This window comes from Kogia breviceps, chromosome 12, assembly GCF_026419965.1.
Source record: "Kogia breviceps isolate mKogBre1 chromosome 12, mKogBre1 haplotype 1, whole genome shotgun sequence".
Lineage (NCBI taxonomy): Eukaryota > Metazoa > Chordata > Mammalia > Artiodactyla > Physeteridae > Kogia > Kogia breviceps.
In genome coordinates, this window is record NC_081321.1 from 95,915,092 (window position 1) to 95,923,779 (window position 8,688).

Below are 8,688 nucleotides of genomic sequence, written 5' to 3' on the forward strand. Positions count from 1 at the left end.
CTGTCCTCCCCACTTCAAGGCCAAGTCACCTAACCACGCTGTGCCTCAGTTTCCTCGTCTGTCAGCTAGAAGTCATTTCTGCCCCCTAACCTCACAGTTTACTCAGGAAGGACAAGTATCGGGCCCCAAGCAGTTAGAACAAATAAAAGTGCTGCACAGCTGGTAGAAATACAGGGAACTGCTCATGAAAAGTGTCCCCAAACAGGGAACCCTCCGTGGCAACGTGGAAAAGGGGCTGGTGGTGGGATTCTAGAGGTTTTCCTTTTGCCAAATTTTGTCTACAGCCATGAGATCATCACAATTAAGACAAGGTTATGGGGCTTCCCTGGTGGCGCAGTGGTTAAGAATCCGCCTGCCAATGCAGGGGACACGGGGTCGAGCCCTGGTCCAGGAAGATCCCACGTGCCGCGGAGCAGCTAAGCTGGTGTGCCACAACTACCGAGCCTGCACTCTGGAGCCCGTGAGCCGCAACTGCTTAGCCCACATGCCTAGAGCCCGTGCTCTGCAACAAGAGTAGCCCCTGCAGTGAGAAGCCCGTGCACCACAATGAAGAACGGCCCCCGCTCGCCTAAACTAGAGGGAGCTTGCACGCAGCAAGGAAGACCCCACGCAGCCAATATATATATATATATATATATATATATATATATATATATATATATATATATATAAAAGACAAGTTTATGGACTTCCCTGGCAGTCCAGTGGTTAAGACTCCGTGCTCCCACTGCAGGGGGTGTGGGTTCGATCCCTGGGATCCCTGGTCAGGGAAGTTTGGACAAGGTTATACACAAGGGTGCAGCTATTTGCTCAGCACCGGAACCGTCTTGTTGATCCGCTCAGCATTGGCGTCCCCAAGACCCCTACTCAGGACGGGCCCAGGCTCCTGGGGTGGGTGCGGAATAGGGTGTCCCACCCTTGGCAGGGCCTGCTGCAAATTCCACCCCCTTTCCGCATCTCCACCCGCTCTCCACGCCGCTTCCGCTCGCTCTGTGTGTGCATGTGCGGAGCTGGTGCTGCCTGCTTCCTCAGTGAGGCCCAGAGCTGCCTGTGGACAACTGTGGCTCTTCTCTCCTGCTTCCCGTCAACGCTCAGGGTTCCTGTGGTTTGAGGGACCAGGAACTGTTTTGTTTCTAAGGGGAAAAACATGCATTTGGAGTTTGGAGATGGGCTGGCAAGGTGGACTTTTTATTTTACTTTGGGGGGCTGTGTTTGGTCTTCATTGCTACACGCGGGCTTTCTCTAGTTGTAGATTCTTATTGCGGTGGCTTTTCATGTGGAGCACAGGCTCTAGGCACGCGGGCTTCAGTAGTTGCAGCACATGGGCTCAGTAGTTGTGGCTCACGGGGCTCTAGAGTGCAGGCTCAGTAGTTGGAGCGCTCGGGCTTAGTTGCTCCACAGCATGCGGGATCTTCCCAGACCAGGGCTCGAACCTGTGTCCCCTGTATTGGCAGGCGGATTCTTAACCACTGCGCCACCAGGGAAGTCCCAAGGTGGACTTTTTTAAATGGCCATTTTACAGTAAACATTGAAGCTCAGAAAAGCAAAGTGATATGCCCCAAACCAAAGCAGCAGGGCTAAAATTCAAACCCAGGGTGGGTTTCAACTTTTCAACTTCAAATTCCTAGACGGTTCTTGACCTTGGGCTCAGGGCAGTGTCACACACTCCATCTTTTCACCAACTGCAGCCTTGGATCTTTCCATTCCTGACAGCTTACAGAGCCTTCCAGCTCAGCCTCCCCTCCATCCCTGCTCCCAGCATTGTGGGCACCTACCACATTCCTAGGCCTCGGTTGGGTGCTTTGAGGCACTATCTTATTGAACTTCACGGGGGGATGTTGTTACCCCCTTGTACGGATGGGGAAACCAAAGGTTAGAGAAACTTCATTCAGCAAATATTTATTAAATGTCTATTTTGTGTCAGCCCTGCCTCCAGCCTTCACAATCTGCTTGGAAAGACAAACGTTACACGGATAAAAATAAGAGAATGACAGGTTGTGGTAAGTGATGTGGCTGAGAAGATTGGGGATCTGGGGGAGAACGTTTATATTGGAGGGGTCAGGGAAGACCTCTTTGTGGGTGGCATTTAAGCTGAGACCAGAGGATGAATGGATGTGACTTGCCCCCAAGGCTCCCACACAGTTGGGCACAGAGTCAAGTCCTCAGGTCTTAGTCTCAGCACGCAGGATCTTCGCTGTGGTGTGCGGGCTTCTCTCTAGTTGTGACGTGCGGGTTTTCTCTAGTTGTGGCGCACGGGTTCCAGAGTGCATGGGTTCTGTAGTTTGCGGCATGTGGGCTCTAGTTGAGGCGTGCGAGCTCGGTAGTTGTGGCACGTGGGCTTAGTTGCCCTGCAGCATGTGGGATCTTAGTTCCCCACCCAGAGATCAAACCCATGTCCCCTGCATTGTAAGGCGGATTCTTTACCACTGGACCACCAGGGAAGTCCCCTCAGGCAGCTTCTGACCTCCATCCATACACCTCAGTTTCCCAGGCAGACGTGGCCAGACCAGCTGGCCAAAAAGGAATGGGCACAGGAAAGCAGTTATGAGAGGACCCAGGGTGCATGGAACCCTGGTACCCCAGCCTCCTGTTACTGAGGTTGGGAATAAAATGCCAAGAAGCCTGGGGAGGCAGATGTAACTCAGACAGAACCTTTGGCCCAGGGGTCAAATCTTTAGGCAAAGGCCTTGTGCAGGCCCTGCCCCACCCCTGAGCCACCTTGTGGTCTCCAGGGGCCGCTACATGGTTAGCTGATACTAGCCCTGGCCACAGCTGATTGGTCAAAGAGTGAACATGTGTCCCCACTGGGCCTATGAGGCCCTTCTCTGAGATTTGTGAACTTGAGGTTTCTCTCTGGAGATGAACTGTTGTAACCCACTGTGTTTTCTGCTCTGCATACAAATGCTCTCACCCACAGCAGAGATTTGTGCGGCCACGGGAAGCACAGGGGCTGTGGGCTTGGACTATGTCAAAGCTGGGAGATCTCTGCCGAGCATGTAGCAGGTAAGAGCGTGGGCTTAGAATTAGTCCTGGGATCAGATCTGCCTCCACCACTAATTTGGGGTGTGATCTTGGGCGAGTCACTTCCCCTGTCTGGGTTTCTGGTTTTTTATCTATAGAATGGGCACCAGCCTCACAGGCACCTGGCACAGGGCGGGTGCTCCCCACATGGCAGCTGCTGCTGTGGCGATGCTGCAGAGGGTAGTGAGCTGCACAGAGATGAGCCCTCGAGGCCTGGCAGCTGCCAGCCATGGCAAGGGGTACAGGGGTGTCCACCGGATGGTGTGGGATGCAGCCATGGCAAGGGGTACGGGGGTGTCCACCGGATGGTGTGGGATGGGTTGGAGCCGCTCTGTGGCCCCAGGCAAGTGGCTCCACCTCCCTGAGCTATTTCCCTCTCTGTACAGCAAGGACGTGCTAAACAGATAACATGCACGTGCCTGACACAGTGCAGCTCGTCTGACACAGTCCTCCGTCCCACCCATCTCCCTGGAGGACAAATCTCCAAAGCTGGACACATGCCCCCTTCCTTGACTGTATCCAACTACCACACAGCCCCATACACCCCCCGCGGCTGTGCCACACTGGCCCAGCTGGCAGCTCCTGACGTCAGCACCTAATCCGGGAAAGCTGCCAGCCAGAGATAGGGCTGAGCAGCAGAGGAAATCAGAGACAGGTTTGAAGGTGGGTGCCCAGCCCCCAGCCAGCGCTCCCTGCGCGCTCATCAGCTTCTCACTTCAGCAGAGCCTCCCAACCAAGCAGGTTGATGCCGGGACCCCGTGGAGCGGGAGCCTTTCATTGTGAGCAGGGACTGCACAGTGCTCAGCCTCCGTCAGCTCCCAGGCTGCGGGTGTCTCCAAGCTGGGCAAGGGGCATCCACTCCCACCTAGATTCCAGGCTGACTCCAAGTCCCTGTGGGGCAGGGGCTTGGGGACCGTGGGGGCAGAAGTGGCTGGCAGTCAGCAGGGCCACGTCACTCAGGGCTGAAGAGCATGGCTGTTTTCCTGGGGTCTGAGTCCAGAACTGCTCGGACCCAGGTCTGTGGCAAGGCTGGGCCATGCCCCCGAGCCCAGGCCTCTGAGAAGCTGCTAGACCGAGCTTAAATCGCCCTAAGAGCCTACCCTAGAGCCTTGCCAAGGCTGCATGGGGCGTGACTAGGGCAAGCGGAGGTGCCAAAAGCTGGGGCTGGAGTCCTGAGCCAGGAGCCAGTGCCCAACCCACCAGACTTGCTGGGCTCCTCCTTGCTCTGGGCCTCAATTTCCCCATCTGCCAAGAGCCCTGGACGTGTGGATCTCAGTACCAAGGTTCAGACTCAGGAACACCCCAGGCATGGGCAAGCCCAGCCTTCCCTTCAGTCTCTTCTCTGCCTCACAAACTCCTAGTCATCCTTCTAGGCCCCAGTCAGCTGTCACCTCCACCAGGAAGGCTTCACCAACACTCTTGGGAACGAGCTGCTCCTCCTGCATGGTCCCATGCCTTCTTCTACAGGCCCCCCAGCCAGGCCCCCTCCCTCCCTCACACTTGAGGTGAAGATCCAATGAGTTAAAACTTGTGAAATGCTTAGAATAGTGCCTGACATGGACCTACGGCAAGCAGCCGTAGATGCCAGCTATTACTCTTATCACCACCTGTATTTTATAGGTGAGGAAGCTGAGGCTCAGAAAAAAGGAATGACTTTTTTTTTTTTTGCCACACTGCACAGCATGTGGGATCCTAGTTCCCCAACCAGCGATTGAACCCAAGCCCCTGCATTGGAAGCATGGAGTCTTAACCACTGCACCGCCAGGGAAGTCCCAGGAATGACTTGTTCTAATCCCATATCTTGTCAGTGGTTGAGCCAGGATTTGGACCCAGGCAGCCCAACTCCAGTGCCCTCCCTCTCAGCCTTCCTGCCTGTTACTAGGGATGAAGTGTCCTGCCCCCAGTAACCCAGTCCCTTCCCAAGGGCAGCCATCCCATCCCCACTTGCCTGGAAAAGGACATTGCCCCTGAGATTCTCTCTCCCGTGTCATCAGTCCCTCCCTCTCCACAAGATCACTCTGTCAGCCCAAAACATGCTCTAAAATCTTCCATCCTAAAAATTAAATAGGGCTTCCCTGGTGGCGCAGTGGTTGAGAGTCCACCTGCCGATGCAGGGGACACGGGTTCGTGCCCCGGTCCGGGAAGATCCCACCTGCCGCGGAGCGGCTGGGCCCGTGAGCCATGGCCACTGAGCCTGCGCGTCCGGAGCCTGTGCTCCGCAACGGGAGAGCCCCCATTGCCCTCCGGCTACCACCATTCTTCTGCTCCCTTTACCGTGAAACTCCACAGGAGTGAGTGCTACATTCACAGCCCCCCTCAGGCTTCCACCCTCCACTGAAGCCACCTTCTCAAGGTCACACTGATGACCACCTTGGTGTTGCCACGTCAACCTGGGTCGATCTCAAGCTCATCTTTCTCTGCTTCTGAGCAGCGTTTGGCCCAGTTGCTCACTCCTGCCCTATTGAAACCCTCTCTCCCCGGCTCCAGATTCACCTCCCTCCATGGTTGCTCCTCCTGTCTCCCCGAACTCTAAATGTCAGAGGCCCCAGTGTCAGCAGGTGCCCTGCTCCCCGGGTCATTCACTCTGTTCAAGGCCTGGAGTGCCACCCATGCCCCGGCAGCTCCCACAGGTGTCTACAGCCCCATCTTCTCCCCTGGGCTCCAGACTCATGCCTCCACCTGCTCCCTTGCCAGCTCCACCTTGACCTGCCCAAACGCTCCTGGTCTCCCCATAGCCACTCCTCGTCAGTTTTCCCTTCAAAGTGAAGGGCCCCACCATTCCTCAGGTGCTCAGAATAAAGCCTTGGGGTCATCCTTGATCACCTGCTTTATCTCACAGCCCCATCCAATCCGTCCACAATTCCTGTCAGTTCTAGAATCCAGCCATTTCCTCCCACCCCCAAGGCTACCCCGTGGTGTCTGAGCCACCATATGTCCTGCCTGGGTTATGGCAGCCTCCTGCTGATTTCCTGTTTTCACCCTGCAGTCTGTCCTCCTCACAGCTGCCTATAACCATCGTCATATCCCGTGGCTCCCAACACACTCAGAAACAAATCCAAACTTGTCACCGCGGCCTAAAAAGCCCTTTGAGACCTGGCTGTCTACCTGGTCCGCTTCCCCTCCCTCTCCACCCCTGCAGGGCACTTTGACCGTTTCGCTCCACCTGGGTCACGCCCAACTCCTTCCCATCTCAGAGCCTTTGCGCTTGCCGTTCCATCTGCCTGGAGTGCCACCCCCAGATCTTCTCAGCCCAGCTGCATTCGCAGTGCCTGGCCTGCCTGGTGCTTGGCACTGTCTGCCAAACCCACAGGGACAGGATGACAGGACCAGGGCTGGTGTGGCGGGAGCGCCACTGTCACCACCAGGTGGCGCTGCAGACACATCCCTGGGCGGTGACCTCTGGTCCAGCCTCCAGATTTGTCCTCTAAGCAAAGCCTCGCGGGGCCTCTGGTGCCAGGCGGTGCTGTGAGGCACCAGCTGCCTCGGCCCCGCCCTGCCTGCCCTCCAGCGGCTGCTGGCAGACACTGTCTAGAGGTATCCAAGGAGCCTGGAAGAAGGGAAGGCTGGCTGCCTCCCAGGGCCTGCACTTCTAGGCTCTTTCTGGGGAGGGAGTAGACGCGTAAGCCTGAGAGGGACGTGTGGGGAGAACGGGGGCTCAGCCAGGGCAGGGTGTCTGGAATGAGGAGTTCTGGGGAGGCCTTGGACTCAGAGTCTGTCCATCGGGCCTGGGTTTGCAACCCACCTGCTTCTGTCCTCTGTACGTCAGCCCTTGCCCAGCCTCCCAGAGCAGCGGCGAAGAGTCAAGGCTCAAGTCATTTTCAAATGGATTTCTCCAACAGAACCTCGTTTTTCAGCCAGTCTTCTCCAGAAGGCCAGCATATGACACTGATAAAAGGGGTGTTGATCAACATAAGTTTCCAAGCTCAGGGTGCTGACAGGTCCTTAGTCTAAAGTCACTTGAGAGGGTAAGTGTGTGACAACCGTGATGGACACACCCTACCCAGGGTATTGGTGAGGGCCGTGGTCCCCCTGGGAGCTGCCCCAGCACTCCGTCTATTTCTGCAGCTGCTCTGATCTGCACAGCATCAACAAAGCCTGGAGGCCCGCAGGCAGAAAGCTGTTTTAAAAAATGAATTCAAGAGTGGGTATATGTATACGTATGACTGATTCGCTTTGCTGTACAGCAAGAAACTAACACAATATTGTAAAGCAACTATACTCCAATAAAAATTAATTTTAAAAAATGAATTCAAATCAAGACTTGGTGACAACCCCGAGGCCCAGTCACGGATTCCAGGTGTCTACAGTGCCTGTCTGATGACCCCCAGCCCTGGCTGTGGGACCCTGGCACCTGGCAAGTCCCTTGCCCTCTCTGGACTTCAGGAGGCACAGGAGGCCATGGTCTACCTCCAGGGACCCATCTGTTTACCTTGGCAGGTCTGGATTTGGTGATCAGAGACATTTGGCCAGTGGCCTGGCTCCGCGTGGCCCTCAGAAGCCCGGTGGATGCAGTCAGGTAAGCAGAGCATGTGTGAAGAGAACCTTCAAGGAGGGGCCTGGGGGCTTGGGCTGTGGGAGAGAGGGTAGGCAGGGTGGGGTGGGGTGGGGAGGGGAGGGCGCAAGTAGCTGACCAAGTCCTGAGAGTTTAAAACTAAACCCTGCCTGGGGCTTCCCTGGTGGCGCAGTGGTTAAGAATCCACCTGCCAATGCAGGGGACACGAGTTTGAGCCCTGGCCCGGGAAGATCCCACGTGCCACAGAGCAACTAAGCCCGTGCACCACAACTACTGAAGCTCGCGCTCCTAAAGCCCGGGCTCCGCAACAAGAGAAGCCACCGCAATGAGAAGCCTGCACACTGCAACGAAGAGTAGCCCCCACTCGCGCAACTAGAGAAAGCCCGCACGCAGCAACGAAGACCCAACGCAGCCAAAAATAAAATAATAAAATACGAATAAATAAACCCTGCCTGAGTGCTGTCAGCTACAGCCAGCCATGGCTCCCAGGGCCTGGTGACATCATCAGGGCACAGGATGTCCCTGGCAGTGACTGGAGGTGGCAGAGGGGACATGGTAGGACAGAGGGGGTCCTCATCTGCACTTCCTGCACCTGGGAGTTGTTTGTGTTTGGGGAGAGCCAGCCTGGGTTGTCACCATCCAGAGGGGCTGCCAGGGGTCCCTCCTCCCCCAACATTTGGGAGCATTTCATTTTGCATCTGAGAAAAATGAGGCCCCTACTTTGAGCGATCTGACAGCTCCAGAACTGGAAGCCAGCAGTGCCGGCTCTCAAGTAGTGATTCTTTTTTTTTTTTTTTTTTTTTTTCCAGTATGCGGGCCTCTCACTGTTGTGGCCTCTCCCGTTGTGGAGCACAGGCTCCGGACGCGCAGGCCTAGCGGCCATGGCTCACGGGCTTAGTTGCTCCACAGGCCTAGCGGCCATGGCTCACGGGCTTAGTTGCTCCGCGGCATGTGGGATCTTCCCGGACCAGGGCACGAACCCGTGTCTCCTGCATCGGCAGGCGGATTCTCAACCACTGCGCCACCAGGGAAGCCCTCAAGTAGTGATTCTTGAAGTCTGGTGGGCAGGGGGTGGGGGGCCATTTGGGGAGAAGGCTCACTTGGATGAGGGCAGGGGGCAGGCACCAGCTGAGCAGGTGCCTGGGTCTGTGCTC

The 8,688-nt window shown here is 56.2% G+C and overlaps 1 long non-coding RNA gene across 1 annotated transcript; it reads left to right on the forward strand.

Annotated features, from left to right (window-relative positions):
• Positions 1 to 1,558: 1,558 nt before the first annotated feature.
• LOC136792312 (uncharacterized) lies at positions 1,559 to 7,943 on the forward strand. The gene is made up of 4 exons (XR_010835950.1): positions 1,559 to 2,000; positions 2,918 to 3,003; positions 7,459 to 7,537; positions 7,734 to 7,943. It is a non-coding gene; the product is annotated as an uncharacterized lncRNA (long non-coding RNA).
• Positions 7,944 to 8,688: the final 745 nt, after the last annotated feature.